The sequence below is a fragment of the Cherax quadricarinatus genome, chromosome 41 (assembly GCF_038502225.1).
Source record: "Cherax quadricarinatus isolate ZL_2023a chromosome 41, ASM3850222v1, whole genome shotgun sequence".
In the NCBI taxonomy this organism is placed as follows: domain Eukaryota; kingdom Metazoa; phylum Arthropoda; class Malacostraca; order Decapoda; family Parastacidae; genus Cherax; species Cherax quadricarinatus.
The window spans coordinates 9,831,629-9,849,193 of record NC_091332.1 but is presented as its reverse complement, the minus strand read 5'-3'; the positions used below and the strand labels follow the sequence as shown (position 1 = coordinate 9,849,193).

At 38.2% G+C, this 17,565-nt stretch overlaps 1 protein-coding gene across 3 annotated transcripts in view; it reads left to right on the top strand.

The window, feature by feature from the left end:
* Positions 1–17,565, top strand: part of Lasp (LIM and SH3 domain protein Lasp) — a 161,604-nt gene that overhangs the window by 103,650 nt on the left and 40,389 nt on the right. The gene's annotated exons all lie outside the window — the stretch shown is intronic.

The following is a 17,565-nucleotide window of genomic DNA, read 5'->3' as shown; positions in this document are numbered from 1 at the left end:
GGCTAAGTAACCTCAAAGCCTCTAATGTAAATACCGTAGTAAAGAAAATATAATTTGTTTAGTAGATGCTATTTGGGGAAGTTACACAAAAATTGTGTTGCGGGTGTGTTGCCCGCAACATAAAGTGGTTACAAAGATCAGATATGAATCTGGTTTGTAAGTTCTCTAATATTATAGCTTTTCCATCTTTGCCCATTTTTAAGTATAAAAACTAATAAGCAAAAAAAAAAAAAACCAATACATGTATAAATTTTATTAATATCATGAAGAAAACAGTGCTTAAAATGTACAAATATAGTGCTAGGAACTGCCTTGCATTAAACCACAGATTATGCAAACTGCTTGAGCTTCATAGAGGGGTGTAGCCCGCTTGCATTCCTATCATGATTCTCACCTGGACCAGGAAAAAACCTCTGGTCAATATACTAACTAATTTTCACCTTATTTATCATTTATTAAGTTATGCAGTTGGCAAGAAGATGCTTGTGGTGTGCTTCATAGTTTTATTTGAAATTGCAAGCCTAGAAAGGATTTTGCTGTACCTTTGTCTTCAGTGTTTTTTTTTTTTTTTTTTTTTTTTTTTTTTACCTTTTGTGTTTTCAAGGACATCTCTAACTTTATTTAAATAAGTTTCCTTCCTGACATTGCCAACTGATTTTGCTGCATTTTTTTAAGAATGTTATTGAATTAGAATAAATATAAAATTGTGTCATACTGTATTCTGATTTGTATGCTAGTTTTGAACAGGTGTGTGTAGGGGTGGGTATGGGTGTGTGTTTGTGTTGGTGAAGGGAATTGCCTAATTGTAGTTACAGAGATAGAGCAATGTTCCTAGTGTTCCATCTTCATATAATTTATTGAATACTCAATTGTTTTTATATTTACTGGGTACCTCATTTCAGAAGTACAGTAAAACCTTGAATTAACGGACCCCCCGTTTAACAGATTTTTTGGAAATTATGGACAATAAAATTGGCTGGACAAATATTGGGATCATTAGACAAAATGGATTCGGATTTTGCCCACAGCGATAGTGTTTGTGTTCTGAATCAACGGACCAAGTCTGATAATTCTGACATTTCTTTGGTACAGGCTATAGTGTCCATGTTAGGAACCTGTTCATTGTTTCCTGAGCCGTAATCTGCCCGTGTCAGTTTCTGTGCTAGCTCACTCTCACTCCTCATTTAGTCTCCAGTTCCTCAAATTTACAGTGTTTTGTGTGGCTTCATTAACATAATAAGTAAAGTGCAATTAACAATGGCTTCTGAAACAAGTGGAAGTACTACCAAGAGGAAATGTTTAACTCTGTGTTAAGGGGGAACTTGAATTAATAAGGAAGGTTGAGTCTGTTGTCTCATTGACACTGTTATGTGAGGAATAGTGTTAAGAAAGTGATATCCATAGAAGCAAAGACAGACTTACAAACTATGCTCTTAAACAAACTATGCTTGTAAGTTTAATGTAGATACTAGTGGAACTTTACACCTCCTCTGACTCGGAACAAAAGTTATTCTGTCGTTACTATTGCTCATAGCAGTTTGTCTTTCACCACAATAAAAGGTAAGTAAAATTACTGTAAACTACTACAGAATTCCTATACTGTACATATATACTTTACTCTTGTACTTTCACCTTCATTTTTATTGATGGTATATAGTTGTACTGTACTGTTTTTCAGGTTACATATTGTGCGTTCAGTAGTCTTATGAATCACTGGACCAAATTTGCTGATTCAGAACTTTGTCCTTTGTGTGATCATGAATTTTGTCTATTTGTTATGATCACGAAAAATAAATTTCATAATTTGGAATCTATGAACAGTGATCAATAAATTGCACTTCCCCTTCCGTAGCATTCCTTTAATTCAAGGGTTCCCTATACAGGTATAGAAAGTGGGCGAAGGGCTTGGACTTCCAGCAAGCGTGCGTGAGCGTGTTAGATAGGAGTGAATGAAGACGAATGGTATTTGGGACCTGACAAGCTGTTGGAGTGTGAGCAGGGTAATATTTAGTGAAGGGATTCAGGGAAACCGGTTATTTTTATATAGCCGGACTTGAGTCCTGGAAATGGAAAGTACAATGCCTGCACTGGGATATTGGCAGTTTGGAAGGATATGTTGTGTACCTTTATACGTATTTGCTTCTAAACTGTTGTATTCTGAGCACCTCTGCAAAAACAGTGATTGTGTGAGTGAGGTGAAAGTGTTGAATGATGATGAAAGTATTTTCTTTTTGGGGATTTTCTTTCTTTTTGGGTCACCCTGCCTCGGTGGGAGATGGCCGACTTGTTAAATAAATACAGTGGACCCCCGCTTAACGATCACCTCCAAATGCGTCCAATTATGTAAGTGTATTTATGTAAGTGCGTTTGTACGTGTATGTTTGGGGGTCTGAAATGGACTAATCTACTTCACAATATTCCTTATGGGAAAAAATTCGGTCAGTACTGGCACCTGAACATACTACTGGAACGAAAAAAGTTCGTTAACCGGGGGTCCACTGTATATATATATATATATATATATATATATATATATATATATATATATATATATATATATATATATAATGTATATATATGTATATACAGTGGACTCTCACCTAACGAACGCATCGCATAACGTTAAATCCACCTACGATACATTTTAACGCAAAAATTTTGCCTCGGCTAGCGCTAAAAAAACTCGCTCAACACGATTCGTTCGAGACGCGTCCACGTGCGGCCTGAGCCTGCCTTGCTTGTTCCGTGGGTGCCAGTGTTTACAAGCCAGCCACCGCGGTCGCTTCCAAGCATACAATCGGAACATTTCATATTATCACAGCCTTTTTAGTGATTGCACCTGCAAAATAAGTCACCATGGGCCCCAAGAAAGCTTCTAGTGCCAACCCTACAGCAAAAAGGGTGAGAATTACTATGGATATGAAGAAAGAGATCATTGCTAAGTATGAAAGTGGAGTGCGTGTCTCCGAGCTGGCCAGGTTGTACACAAAACCCCCAATCAACCATTGCTACTATTGTGGCCAAGAAAACGGCAATCAAGGAAGCTGTTCTTGCCAAAGGTGCAACTTTGTTTTTGAAACAGAGATCGCAAGTGATAGATGTTGAGAGACTGTTATTGGTGTGGATAAACGAAAAACAGATAGCAGGAGATAGCATCTCTCAAGCGATCATGTGTGAAAAGGCTAGGAAGTTGCATGAGGATTTAATTAGAAAAATGCCTGCAACTAGTGGTGATGTGAGTGAATTTAAGGCCAGCAATGGTTGGTTTGAGAGATTTAAGAATCGTAGTGGCATACATAGTGTGATAAGGCATGGTGAGGCTGCCAGTTCCTACCAAAAAGCAGCTGAAAAATATGTGAAGGAATTCAAGGAGTACATAGACAGTGAAGAATTGAATCCTGAACAAGTGTTTAATTGTAAAGTAAAAGGACACAAGTGCAACTAATGCCACAATAAAATGTCACATTAGTTGCACTTGTGTCCTTTTACTTTACATATTGTCGGTAATTCTACCAACATTATTACAAGTGTTTAATTGCGACAAAACAGGCCTGTTTTAGAAGAAAATGCCAAGCAGGACCTACATTACTCAGGAGGAAAAGGCTCTCCCAGGACATAAGCCTATGAAAGACAGGCTTACTCTTTTGATGTGTGCTAATGCTAGTGGTGATTGGAAAGTGAAGCCTTTATTGGTGTATCACTCTGAAACTCCCAGAGCGTTCAGGCAAAACAGTGTCCTCAAGGCTAATTTGTGTGTGCTGTGGAGGGCAAACAGTAAGGCATGGGTCACTAAGGACTTTTTCTATGACTGGTTACACCATGCATTTGCCCCCACTGTGAAAAATTACCTAATGGAAAAAAAAAATTGGACCTTAAGTGCCTCCTGGTATTAGACAATTCTCCTGTTCATCCTTCAGACTTGGCAGAGCGACTTTCTGGGGACATGAGCTTCATTAAGGTCAAGTTTTTGCCTCCTAATACCACTCCTCTCCTGCAGCCCATGGACCAGCAGGTCATTTCAAACTTCAGAAAACTCTACACAAAAGCTATGTTTCAAAAGTGCTTTGAAGTGACCTCAGACACTCGATTGACTATTAGAGTCTTGGAAAGATCACTTTAGTATCCTCAGTTGTGTAAACCTTATAGGTAAGGCTTGGGAGGGAGTGACTAAGAGGACCTTGAACTCTGCTTGGAAGAAACTGTGGCCACAATGTGTAGAAGAAAGGGATTTTGAAGGATTTGGGGCTAACCCTGAGAAGCGTATACCAGTTGTGGAATCCATTGTGGCATTGGGGAAGTCCTTGAGGTTGGAGGTTAGTGGGAGGATGTGGAAGAGTTGGTGGAGGAGGACAGTGAAGAACTAAACACTGATGAGCTGCAAGATCATCTTCAACAGCAAGAGGCCAGACCTGAGGAAACTGCTTCAGAGGAGGGGAGAGAGAAATTGAGGTAGTTGCCTACTTCAAAGATTAAGGAAATGTGTGCAAAGTGGGTTGAAGTGAAAACCTTTACGGATGAAAATCACCCTGACACAGCCACTGCAAACCATGTTGGCAACCTGTACAATGACAATGTTTTGGCCCATTTTAGGAAAGTCTTGAAGGAAGGAGTGAGGTACAGAGCTCTTTGGACAGATTTGTTGTGCGACAGAGGTCCAATGACTTTCAAGCTGGCCCTAGTGGCATTAAAAGAAGAAAGGAAGTAACCCTGGAAAAGGACTTGCTACCTCAAGTCCTAATGGAAGGGGATTCCCTTCTAAACAATAACTTCCACACTCTCCTCTCCTCCCATCCCATCAGTCATCACCAGATCTTCAATAAAGGTAAGTGTCATGTATTCTATTCTTAGTAGAGTAGCAATTGTGCATGTCTTCTTCAGTTTGTGTGTATTAAAATTAACATTTCATATGGTAAAAAAAATTTTTGTTCATACTTTGGGGTGTCAGGAACAGATTAATTTGATTTCCATTATTTCTTATGGGGAAAATTAATTCGGTTTGTGATAATTTTGGTTTACGATGCGCTCTCAGGAACGGATTAATATTGTAAGGCGGGAGTCCACTGTACTCATCTTAAAGGTAAAGGAAGGGAGGGGGGGAGGCAGAAATTTTGATAGACCCTTGGTATATTGGAGGGTCATTTTTGTGAATTTTCAGGCGTGTCATTGAGGTGTTTGATTAATAGTCCGTTTGTCTTGACTACTCTTCAAATGCTCCCTGATGTCAAAATTTACTCATTCATATTTATTTTGACACAGATTTTCCACATTCTTTTGAGCTGTGCTCTAAGATTTAGACTACATAATGTACAGTACCAGTAATCTTCAGAAGAAGAATTTTTATACATGTATTACTAAAGCCAATTCTAGAATTTTAGGCCCAAAAAGTGGTGGCAAAACTGCTTTGATGGTTTAAAATTCACGTAATTTATTGCTTGAAAGCAAAGGCTACAGATTTGAATTTTTAATTCTATCTTTGATTTGTCTGTGATAATTATTTTAGTAGATCCTTTTACTCTGAAGCAGTGTATGGGTGTTTACAAAAATTATATAATTCTGGAATGGGCTTTACAGGATATTGGTATCACCGATGAATAAGCTGAAGGCTACACACCATCCCAGGTCCTCAGACATTGTAACTGTGAACAACTGAATAATATTGTCACTGGTCAAACTATTTCCTGTTCTTTTCTCAAAAAAGTATACAGTACTTTTCTGTAAACTAATTTCCAAGTTTTTATCTGCAGTTTTGAATAGAAAAGATGTCATATTATGTATTTTTTAAACACTATAGTGTGCATCATAAGAAACTTAAATTTGAATACTGTACTGACTAAAGTTAATGTGATTAATGGTGTTACAACCAACTGCTAAATACCCTCTTCAACCTAAATTTAGAAGCAGAATAGATTTCAGATTAATTGATACAGTAAATATATTTATACATTTTTATAGGATGTTTTGTTTTCCCTATTCCACAACCAGGACTGTTAGTCATTTTATTGGTTACAGTAAAGGGGACATTGCGATGAAACATTGCCGGTGGTGCAATAAATTTATAGTGCTTTATCTAGTACTGCACAGCTATAAATTCGTACATACGGTAGCAGTCGGCTACCTTTGGTTCACAGACATAAGATACTGTACATTTTCCATCTGTACTGTTCAGAGATTGTACTTATTTATGTGTACATTACTTTGTTAAAAGGCCCTGATATATAGCTGAATATAGTACTACTTACTATATATAACTATAATTTGAAGTGTATTGCATCTTTTTATATAAACATATTTTTGGATGATCAATTCAGGCTTCAATGCACTAATTTAACTGATGATAAAACTACCCAACAAGGCAAGTTTTGTCAAAAAATATACTGTATAACTTCCCTATAAATGGTGATTACTTAGATCTTGCATAGCAAGAGCTTAACTGTTGTCCTGTGATCTAAAAATTCAGGACTCAAAAACTTGTTACATTTGAAGCTTGTTGCATTTGTACAATTAAAAAAGTCAAAACTTGGCTACCATTAAAGGAAGGAAGGAAGGGAAGGTAGCTGCTGATGTATATTGTCAAGAATTTCCATTTACAGTACTATAGAGGTAGCATTAATGCGTTTTACATGAGAGATGTAGACGTGCCTGGGCTCCCAGTAATAAGTGGGAGAATGATGATTTAAAGGCTATTACATTTAGCATATTCTATAGAGTTTTATATATATATATCTACTAATGTATATATACTGATGACATCCGTATTGCATGACACTTTTAAATTTTGGGTTTATAGCTTTATTACACCTGATGGGTGTTGAGAGCAAAGGGCGGGTTTGCTCGCCTGTGTGCTCTCAGACAGAGAGGTGCCATCTTCAAGATCTGGTAACATGATGGGTCTTGGCTAAAATGTGTAACCTGATACAAATATCTGGGATTCAAGATTTCGCTGTTAGGACTTGTTGCAACCATATTTTGTTATTGATTCAAAGAAAGGGCTTTGGTAGGATTTCACCCTGGATAAAGTGTTAATGTGAAAATGATGTCCTCTATTTTGCTTCCATCAGATAACAGTTTGACTATGCCACATCCCTGCTTGTTCTTTTGTCAGACAGATGCTTGGAGGACTTAAAAAATTGCATAATGAAGTGATGAGGATCATCCTAGGATGTCAGTGTGTGACTGAATACTAAACAAGCATTCACATAATAAAAGTAAAAAAAAAAATCCATAGTAGATAGTTTCATTCTTCTGCAAATTCTTTCATAATCCATGGTTCTAGCTCTTATGATATTATTTGCTTTTATCTTGCCAACATCCAGTAACAGCTTCATTACTATTTCATTGGATATTTCAGTGTGTTTTTCTCCTGGCTGTTAGCAGCCTCAAATCTGTTACTTATAAATTGTTCTGTTCTGTATACACCTTGAAGAATGTCATATTTAATTTATATTTCCTCTTCCATTTCAGCTTTTGTTGTCTTTGATTCTTAGTACAGTGGAACTTCAGTTTTTGTCATTAATTCGTTCGAGAAAGTCTGACGAAAACCGAATTCAGTGAAAACTGAAGTAATATTTCCCATAAGAAAATGTAAATCCAATTAATCCATTCCAGACACCCAAAAGATTAACAAAAAATACATTATATAGAGACTAACCATAGTTTTACATACAGAAAACAATGAGAAATAAATATGAAGGACTAATGAAATAGATAAATGAACATTTAACATCACTTTAACTTTTATTGAAGACTCTTGTTGGCGTATGGAAGACAGCAAGGAGGGGAGAGGGAGGAGAGGTTATCTCTACCACTATCACTACCACCAACACTACCACCCTCTACCAACGAGAAACAAAACCAGACTGACTCAACATGTGGGTTGCTTTGTGTGGGTGCGGGCGGACACATTTGGTATGGTGGCCCACTGTCAATTCAATGAAAACTGGGACAAAATTTTGATGAAAAATGTCGTCGAAAACCAAATTCGACGAAAACCAGGTCAACCGAAAACTGAGGTTCCGCTGTATTTTGTCTTTCACACTTGATAAAAATATTTGGATCCATATTGCTCTCTCCCATTTTTTCCAAAGCTTCTTTCTTTTTCTTCCTTCCTTCCTGTGTACATTTGTCTGTTCATTCTTGGCCTGTTGAATCTCTGAAGTCTCTGGGTTTGCAACTTTCCTCTATTCGTTCTTTTTTTTATTTTTCAGTGCTCTGACATCTTCTGTTTAACGAGCCTTTTATCCTTTTTGAATTTATCTTTTCCTTATGTTGTTGAATGGTGCGTTGTACACATTTAAAGTTTAGTTTTTATTTTTGTATTGGATTTCTACAACAATAGTTGACTTTTTTTTTTTTTTTTTAGCATGGGCATCTGCTGGGAAGGTTGAGGAAAGTGGGGCAGTGAATCAGGATTGTGTTTAAGGGAAAATGATCACATTGATATGAAAGTTAGGGTTGCCTGTTCCTTTGCTCCCTCTTGCAAAATTTAACGGACAGCCCTAGGTTGTAGCTTTTTGCAGTTTTTATGTACTCTACTGTATTCCTGTATTATAGTTCTTTAATTAGGTTTCATTTGAGTGATGTATTCTTGCATGTCCTTGTATCGTTAGATCAGAAATATAATACTATACCGACCTAGTCATGGACCGGGCCGTGGGGACGTTGATCCCGGGAATACCCTCCAGGTAGACTCAGGGTAGACCATTTGATGAATAAGACACAGGCACAGCACCTGGATATCTTTATTGAGAGATGTTCCACCTGCACAGCAGACATCAATCTAGTGATTATGAAAGGCTTTTTGCCTGCACAGCAGACTTTAACACAAATTGTTAGATTGATAATGCCTTCTGTGCAGGCAAAAAAAGTCTACCAGTAAAGCACTCAGATGTTGTACATGTCTTATTAGTTCTTCCTATACTTGACATGAGGGAGTGTTAGTGGTCCATACACTTAGAAGTTGGTACAGTTTTCATATTCACCCATTCTGTGCCCTGCTTTATTTTTTTTACTGCTGGTATCATTTTTTTTTTTTCTGATCATACTAATTTGTCGTTCTTCATCTTCTCATTTTTTTTCCATATTCACTACAATTAACACATGCCATATAGGTTTGCTTGCTGCATGTTGTGGCCTTGAGTGGTGGCATGCTGTCAGGTGACCCACAGGTCATGGCAACACACTACAGGTGCTTAACCCTTTGGGGGTTTCGGCCGTACTAGTACGGCTTACGACCCAGGGTTTTTGATGTACTAGTATGCCTAAATTCTAGCGCTCTCATGTCTAGTGGGAGAAAGCTGGTAGGCCTACATATGAAAGAATGGGTCTGTGGTCAGTGTGCACAGTATAAAAAAAATCCTGCCGCACACAGTGCATAATGAGAAAAAAAAAACTTTGACCGTTTTTTTGGAATAAAACAGCGACTTTGCACTGTATTTTCGTATGGTGTATTTATTGTTGTATTCTAGTTTTCTTGGTCTCATTTTATAGAATGGAAGACATATTACAGAAATTGAGATGATTTTGACTGGTTTTACAATTAAAAGTACCTTGAAATTGAGCTCAAAGTAGCAGAAATGTTCGATTTTTACCAAAGTTCAAAAGTAAACAAATCATGCCAAGCGTCCAATACACGTCAACTGGCGAGTCTAATATTCTTTCACAAGTGTGCCAATATTATTTATACCATTTTTTACACTAATGCAGTAGTCTGCATAACAGTAAATCTTCTATTTTTTGTGAGAATAAAAATTCAAAGTGGAAAGCAAAAGAATGTAAGAGGGGCCTTGAGACGTGACTAATGAACAGAGGAAATGTCATTTTAGTGCCAGGAATGTCTCTTGTTTATTCTGGACCCTATTTGGAAATTGGCATCTTGAAATTTGTGTGAAATTGGCAAAATTGCTAAATTCTGACCACTGTACTGGATAGTTGCAATTGGTAAATGGGTGGTTTCTTGCACTCATTCGATAGAAAAAATGGAGTTCTAGCTAAATATTCATGTTTTTTGTCGACTAGTACAGTGGAATTGGCCGAAAATGAGGCTCAAAGTGGACAAAATTGCCGATGCGTAAACATCACCGAGACCACTAACTTCGCGAGAGCATAATTCCGTAAGTTTTCCATCAAATTTCATACTTTTGGTGTCATTATGATCAGGAAAAGATTCTCTATCTTTTCATAAGAAAAAAATATTTTTTTTTTAAATTTGGCCGACCCTGAGAACGAGTCTCGGAGAAGGCCTGTTGACCCTCAAAGGGTTAATTTAGGTGGACCACCTAAATTAAGCACTGTGGTGTGTAGCTATTTTTGTCAGCATATTTTTTTAACATGTCTGATATCTCCTGAGGTAGGATGACCCAAAATGCAATAGAATGCTGCATGTTTTAGTATGAGAGGTGTGTGGCAAGATCAGATGCACTAATACTCTTAAATTTCTAGCATGACTTCTAGAAGCTGCCCTCCTGTTTGTTTTTCTTATGAAATTAAAGGAAAATAACTTTTAGCTTCATTGAACATTTGTTGCTGAGCCATTAACAGGTATTGTGTGTAGTCAGTTTATGAATATTTTCAGCAAAATAAAGAATAAAGAATGTCACGTATCTTGGCTTGATTACCTGCAGATGGTACTGGGGGCTGTTGCCTTCCCTGCAGGAATAAGTGTAGAGGACTTCAAGAAGAAACTGGATCAGTACCTTTGCTTGCCAAGTACCAGATAAACTGGGCTGCGATGACTATGTGGCCCATAAGGCTGCCAACAGCAGTAGCCTGGTTGACCAGACAAACACCAAAAAGCCTTGGTTCTAGGCCAGGCTGTGGATGTAGAAAATGACTTGAAACCAGTTGCAGGTGTACATCAAATTATCACAAGTATTAAAGGTTCTTAATCAGAACAGAATACGTACAACATAGAGAGCTCTGTAGCTTAATGGATGAATGTAAGCTCTTTGAATGGCTGATTATTGGCATGTACTTGGAAATTTTCATGATGGAATTCTCAAACTAATGGCAATGAAATGTAAATAAGATTGTAGATAATAAGGGTCTTGGATACTTCTTCCTTTTACAGCATCTATAAGACATTGTGATTGCCACTCTGGAAGCCTTAAAATAATGACTTGCCTAAAAAAAAATTGCAAGATCAACCAAACCATTCTGGGTATGTGGCTCGATCTGAAAATTGTATCTCAGTGGTAGTTCAGAGGAAAACGAATATTCTTGAAGACTATTTTTAGGTAACGATGAATATTTCAAAGTTTAATTCAGAGAGAGAGATCTGTTTATCAACCCTTAAACTGTCCAAACGTAGATCTACGTCCACGTGCAAGGGGCTCCGAATGTAGATCTACGTATTTTTTACGTGCTTTCAAATGGGGAAAATCAAGGTCAGAGCGCTACACACGTGAACATAGATCTACGTTTGGACAGTTTAAGGGTTAATAATACTTTTTTCCACGTGATAAATAGTTTTTTACAAAATTGGATGACTAATATTACTCTTGGAAAGCCCCTGTTTATGCAAAGCAAAGGCTGATACTTCATTTCCTTTTGGAGTACCCAATCAAAATCTTGGATATTGTACATGTATACTGTAAGTCAAGCAGTTTGACTACTAATTATCTCATTTCTGTTGAGGTGAAGAATAATTTTATAGTTTATTGAAATATTTGAATTTCACTATTGTTAGCAATCATTACCAGATCATTTTCTGAGAGTACAGTAATTTGTATGAGGGCTGAGCAAATCAACATAAGGTTCACCTTGACTAAACCTCGGTTAGAATATGGAGATTGACTGAGTCTTGAAAGATGATTACCAGTATTCTCACAGCATGACTTCCGTGATAGTTTCTTGTAAGGACGATTACACGTACTTAAAACTGGTTTTTCTTTAATACGATTTTCTTTTTCACACTGGAAAAGTATCTTGCAAGGGTCCCTATTTAATTACTAGTATAATTTGTCCTCTCATTTATTTTCTGATATGCAGAACTATTTAGCAGATGCATTTTTTTTTTTTTTTTTATACATGTCGGCTGTTTCCCACCGAGGCAGGGTGACCCAAAAAGAAAAAAAAACTCAGAAAGAAAGAAAAAACTTTTATCATTCAACACTTTCACCATCACTCTTACATAATCACTGTCTTTGCAGAGGCACTCAGATATAACAGTTTAGATGTCCCTCCAAACTGTCAATATCCTAAACCCCTTCTTTAAAGTGCAGGCATTGTACTTCCTATTTCCAGGACTCAAGTCTGGCTAACCAATTTGCCTGAATCCCTTCACCCCTTCACAGAATATTACCCTGCTTGCACTCCAACACTGCCTTCTTTACCCAATAGATTTATACACTCTCCAAGGCATTCTACTTTGTTCCATTCTTTCCAAATGGCCAGACCACCTCAACAGCCACTCTTCAGTCCTCTGACTAATACTTTTAGTAACTCCACACCTCCTAATTTCCACGCTACAAATTCTCTGTGTAATATTTACACCACACACTGCCCTTAGACATGATATCTCCACTGCCTCCAGCCGCCTCCTCCTCGCTGCAGCATTTACAACCCATGCATCACACCCATGTGAGTGTGTTGGTGCCACTATACTCTCGTATATTTCCTTCTTTGGCTTCATGGATGACGTTTTTTGTCTCCATAGATATCTCGATGCATCACTTACCATTTTTCCTTCATCAATTCTGTGGTTTACCTTATTCTTCATAAACCTATCTGCTGATAAGTCAACTCCCATATATATCAGAAAACATTCACTTCCATATTCCCACCCTCCAATGTGATATCCAATTTTTCTTTTTCTAAATTGTTTGATGCCCTCATCACCTTACTCTTATCTATATTCACTTTCAACTTTCTACCTTTACACACCCTCCCAATCTCGTCCACTAACCTTTGCAGCTTTTCTTTAGAATTCCCCTAAAGCACAGTATTATCAGCAAAAAGTAATAAATAAAATAAAATAAAATTTTATTTCTTTGATAAGGTTACAATGTGTGTTTTCATTTCATAATTTGATTGGTACAAAGAAAGCCACTATCGTGCCGAGGCATTTCAGGCAGACTTAACCTAATTCTTATAGACTACTTAAGTGGTAGAATACAAATATTCAGTATTTTACTCAATTATTATGAGGTGTCAACTCCCATTTTGTATTTAATTCTCCATAGTTTAATCCCACCACTCTCCACAACACCCTAGCATTTACTTCTTTTACAACCCCATCTATAAATATGTTAAACAACCATGGTGACATTACACATCCCTGTCTAAGACCTACTTTTACCGGTAAGTAATCTCCCTCTCGCCTGCACATCCTAACCTGAGCCTCGCTATCCTCATAAAAACTGTCTACAGGATTTACTAACTTATTACCTATTCCATACACTTGCAACATCTGCCACATTGCTCCTCTGTTCACTCTATCATATGCCTTTTCTAAATCCATAAATGCAATGGAAACTTCCCAACCTTTATCTAAATACTGTTCACATATATGCGTGGTTGTTTAACATATTTATAGATGGGGTAGTAAGAGAAGTAAATGCCAGAGTTTTGGCAAGAGGTGTGGAGTTAAAAGATAAAGAATCACACATAAAGTGGGAGTTGTCAGTTTCTCTTTGCTGATGACACTGTGCTCTTGGGAGATTCTGAAGAGAAGTTGCAGAGGTTGGTGGATGAATTTGGTAGGGTATGTAAAAGAAGAAAATTAAAAGTGAATACAGGAAAGAGTAAGGTTATGAGGATAACAAAAAGATTAGGTGATGAAAGATTGGATATCAGATTGGAGGGAGAAAGTATGGAGGAGGTGAATGTATTCAGATATTTGGGAGTGGACGTGTCAGCGGATGGGTCTATGAAAGATGAGGTGAATCATAGAATTGATGAGGGGAAAAGGGTGAGTGGTGCACTTAGGAGTCTGTGGAGACAAAAAACTTTGTCCTTGGAGGCAAATAGGGGAATGTATGAGAGTATAGTTTTACCAACACTCTTATATGGGTGTGAAGCATGGGTGATGAATGTTGCAGCGAGGAGAAGGCTGGAGGCAGTGGAGATGTCATGTCTGAGGGCAATGTGTGGTGTGAATATAATGCAGAGAATTCGTAGTTTGGAAGTTAGAAGGAGGTGCGGGATTACCAAAACTGTTGTCCAGAGGGCTGAGGAAGGGTTGTTGAGGTGGTTTGGACATGTAGAGAGAATGGAGCGAAACAGAATGACTTCAAGAGTGTATCAGTCTGTAGTGGAAGGAAGGCGGGGTAGGGGTCGGCTTCGGCCTAGGAAAGGTTGGAGGGAGGGGGTAAAGGAGGTTTTGTGTGCGAGGGGCTTGGACTTCCAGCGGGCATGCGTGAGCGTGTTTGATAGGAGTGAATGGAGACAAATGGTTTTTAATACTTGACGTGCTGTTGGAGTGTGAGCAAAGTAACATTTATGAAGGGATTCAGGGAAACCGGCAGGCCGGATTTGAGTCCTGGAGATGGGAAGTACAGTGCCTGCACTCTGAAGGAGGGGCATTAACCCTTTGACTGTCGAAGGGCCCAATCCTGAAGTTGCTCCTGGTGTCGCAAAATATTCGAAAAAAAAAAAAATTATTTTTTCTTATGAAATGATAGAGAATCTTTTCCCGATTGTAAAGACACCAAAAAAACGAAATTTGATGGAAAACTGACGGAATTACGCTCTCGCGAAGTTAGCGACTTCGGCGATATTTAAAAATCGGCAATTTCGCCCACTTTGAGCCCTATTTTCGGCTAATTCCGTTATTCCAGTCAACCAAACTCATAACTATTTCTTCAGAACTCTATTTTTTCTATCGATTGAGCACAAGAAACTGCCCATTTACCGATTTCAACTACCCAATAACATGGTCAGAAATTTGCAATTTGGCCAATTTCACGAAAATTAAAAAATACGACAATTTCAAAATAAGGTCCAGAATGAACAATGCAGACATTCCTGGCTCTAAAATAAGATTTTCTTTGTTCATCAGTCATGTCTCCAGGTCCCTGTGATATTACTCTTGCTTTTTATTTTGAAATTTTATTCAAACAAAAAATAGAAGATTTACTGTTGTGCAGACTACTGCAATACTGTAATAATTGTAAAAATTACATCAACCCATTCATGACTGCGTATTAGAATGGCTATTTGGACATTTATTGGACAATGACATCATTTGTTTACTTTTGAACATCGGCAAAAATCAAACATTTCCTGTACTTTGTGCTCCATTTCCAGGTTCTTTTTATAGTAAAATTAATCAAAATCACCTCCATTTCTATAATATAGTTTCCATTCTATCAAATGAGACCATGAAAACGAGAATACAACCACAAATACTATACGAAAATAGACCACAAAGTCGGCATTTTAATTAAAAAAAACGGTCGGAGTTTTTTTTTTCTCATTATGCACTGCGTGCTCCAGGATTTTTTTTATGTGGTGCACACTGACCACACAGACCCATTCTCTCACATGTGGGCCTACTAGCTTTCTCCTGCCTGATTTGAAGCCGCTAGAATTTATGAGTATATATACGTCAAACACGGTACCTCACAAACGTATATATACGGCCGCGACAGCCAAAGGGTTAATGTTGCAGTTTAAAAACTGTAGTGTAAAGCACCCTTCTGGCAAGACAGTGATGGAGTGAATGATGGTGAAAGTTTTTTTTTTTCGGGCCACCCTGCCTTGGTGGGAATCGGCCAGTGTGCTAATAATAAAAAAAAATAATAATGTATGCTTCAATGTAAACACCAGATCTACATATCTCCTACCCATTCTAAAGCCTCCTTGCTCATCTGCAATCCTGCTCTATGTCTTATCTCTGATACTTTCAATAATAACCCTACTATACATTTTACCTGGTATACTCAGTAAACCTATTCCCCTATAATTTTTCCGATCTCTTTTGTCCCCCTTCCCCTTACATAAAGGAATTATACACTCTCGCTGCTAATCCCTAGGTACCTTTCCCTCTTTCGTACATTTTTTTTTCCAACACTTCGGCCGTTTCCCATTGATGCAGGGTGACCCAAAAAGGGAGAAAAAAACTTTCATCATCATTCAGCACTTTCACCATCACTCGTACAGAATCGCTGTCTTTGCAGAGGCGCTCAGATACAACAGTTTAGAAGTTCCTTCAAACTGCCAATATCCCAAACCCCTCCTCTAATTAAAGTTCAGGCATTATACTTCCCGTTTCCAGGACTCAAATCTGGCTAACTTTTATTATACAAAAATACCAACCACTCCAACACTATCTTTCCCTGCTTTTAACATTTCTATCATGATCCCATCAGATCCAGCTGCTTTACCCCGTTCATTCTACGTAATGCCTCGTGCACCTCCCCCACACTTACATCCTGCTCTTCTTCACTCCTAAAAGTTGTTATATCTTCCTGGCTAGTGCATAAAATTACTGCCTCCCTTTCTTCATTGACTTTTAAAGTTCCTCAAAATATTCCTGCCATCTACCCAATATCTCCAGCTTCCCATCTACTCCCATACTCTCTTTTTAACTGACAGATCTATTCATTCCCTAGGCTTTCTTAACTTGTTTATCTCGCTCCAAAATTTTTTCTTATTCTCGGCAAAATTTCTTGACAGTGCCTCTCCCACTCTATCATTTTCTCTCCTTTTGCACTCTCTTGCCACTCTTTTCACCTTTCTTTTACTCTTCATATACTCTTACCTTATATCACTCTCAGTAGTAGTAACCAGTTACCAGTAACCAGTGTACCAGTAGATGACTCACTACCAACCGTCTCTGCCTGAGTCACTGTCTGTATTCATATTGTGCTGACCACAGCAGTATTTCAAAGACCCCCTCACATATGGGTACTGTGGGCGGTCAGTTATACGAGAGTGAGCAAGGAGGCAGGCCACGGCTGTTTGGCTCTTCCATACTTACCGTTATAATTATACGTACTTCCAGCCTACGTGAGTATTACTTTACCCAATCCACGTGTTCGAACCCCCACATGATAAATGGTGTCAACGGTGTGGAGCGTGGATTTAAGCTTTTTAAGGGTATTTCAAAATGTTAGAAGACTGTTTGTGAGTAGCCGGCGGGTCAAAGGTGAACCGTAGCTAGCCGCTCCCCTCACAACCTCCACCCTGTAGCCTGCAAGCCTGTTGCAGCCGTTTCAAGCTTCCTGGCTTAGTTTGTGTGCTAATTGCTTCAATCTCCGAGGGGTTGACCCGGATTTTGCAATTAAGCCAGTCAGTAAGCCAGACTGTGGAAGTGAATGCTAGTCAGCCTGCCTCAGCCTACCATCCATTCCAATGTTCTATTTATGTATGTTATAATGTTCAATTGTTGTGTACTTTGACATTGTATAGAATCAGCCCAAGCCGTACACCTGCCATCTCTAGTTTGTATTAGTTGTATGTCGGGACGACATACGTTAGCGTCACGGAGCTCTCAGTAGTAGTAACCAGTTACCAGTAACCAGTGTACCAGTAGATGACTCACTACCAACCATCTCTGCCTGAGTCACTGTCTGTATTCATATTGTGCTGACCACAGCAGTATTTCAAAGACCCCCTCACATATGG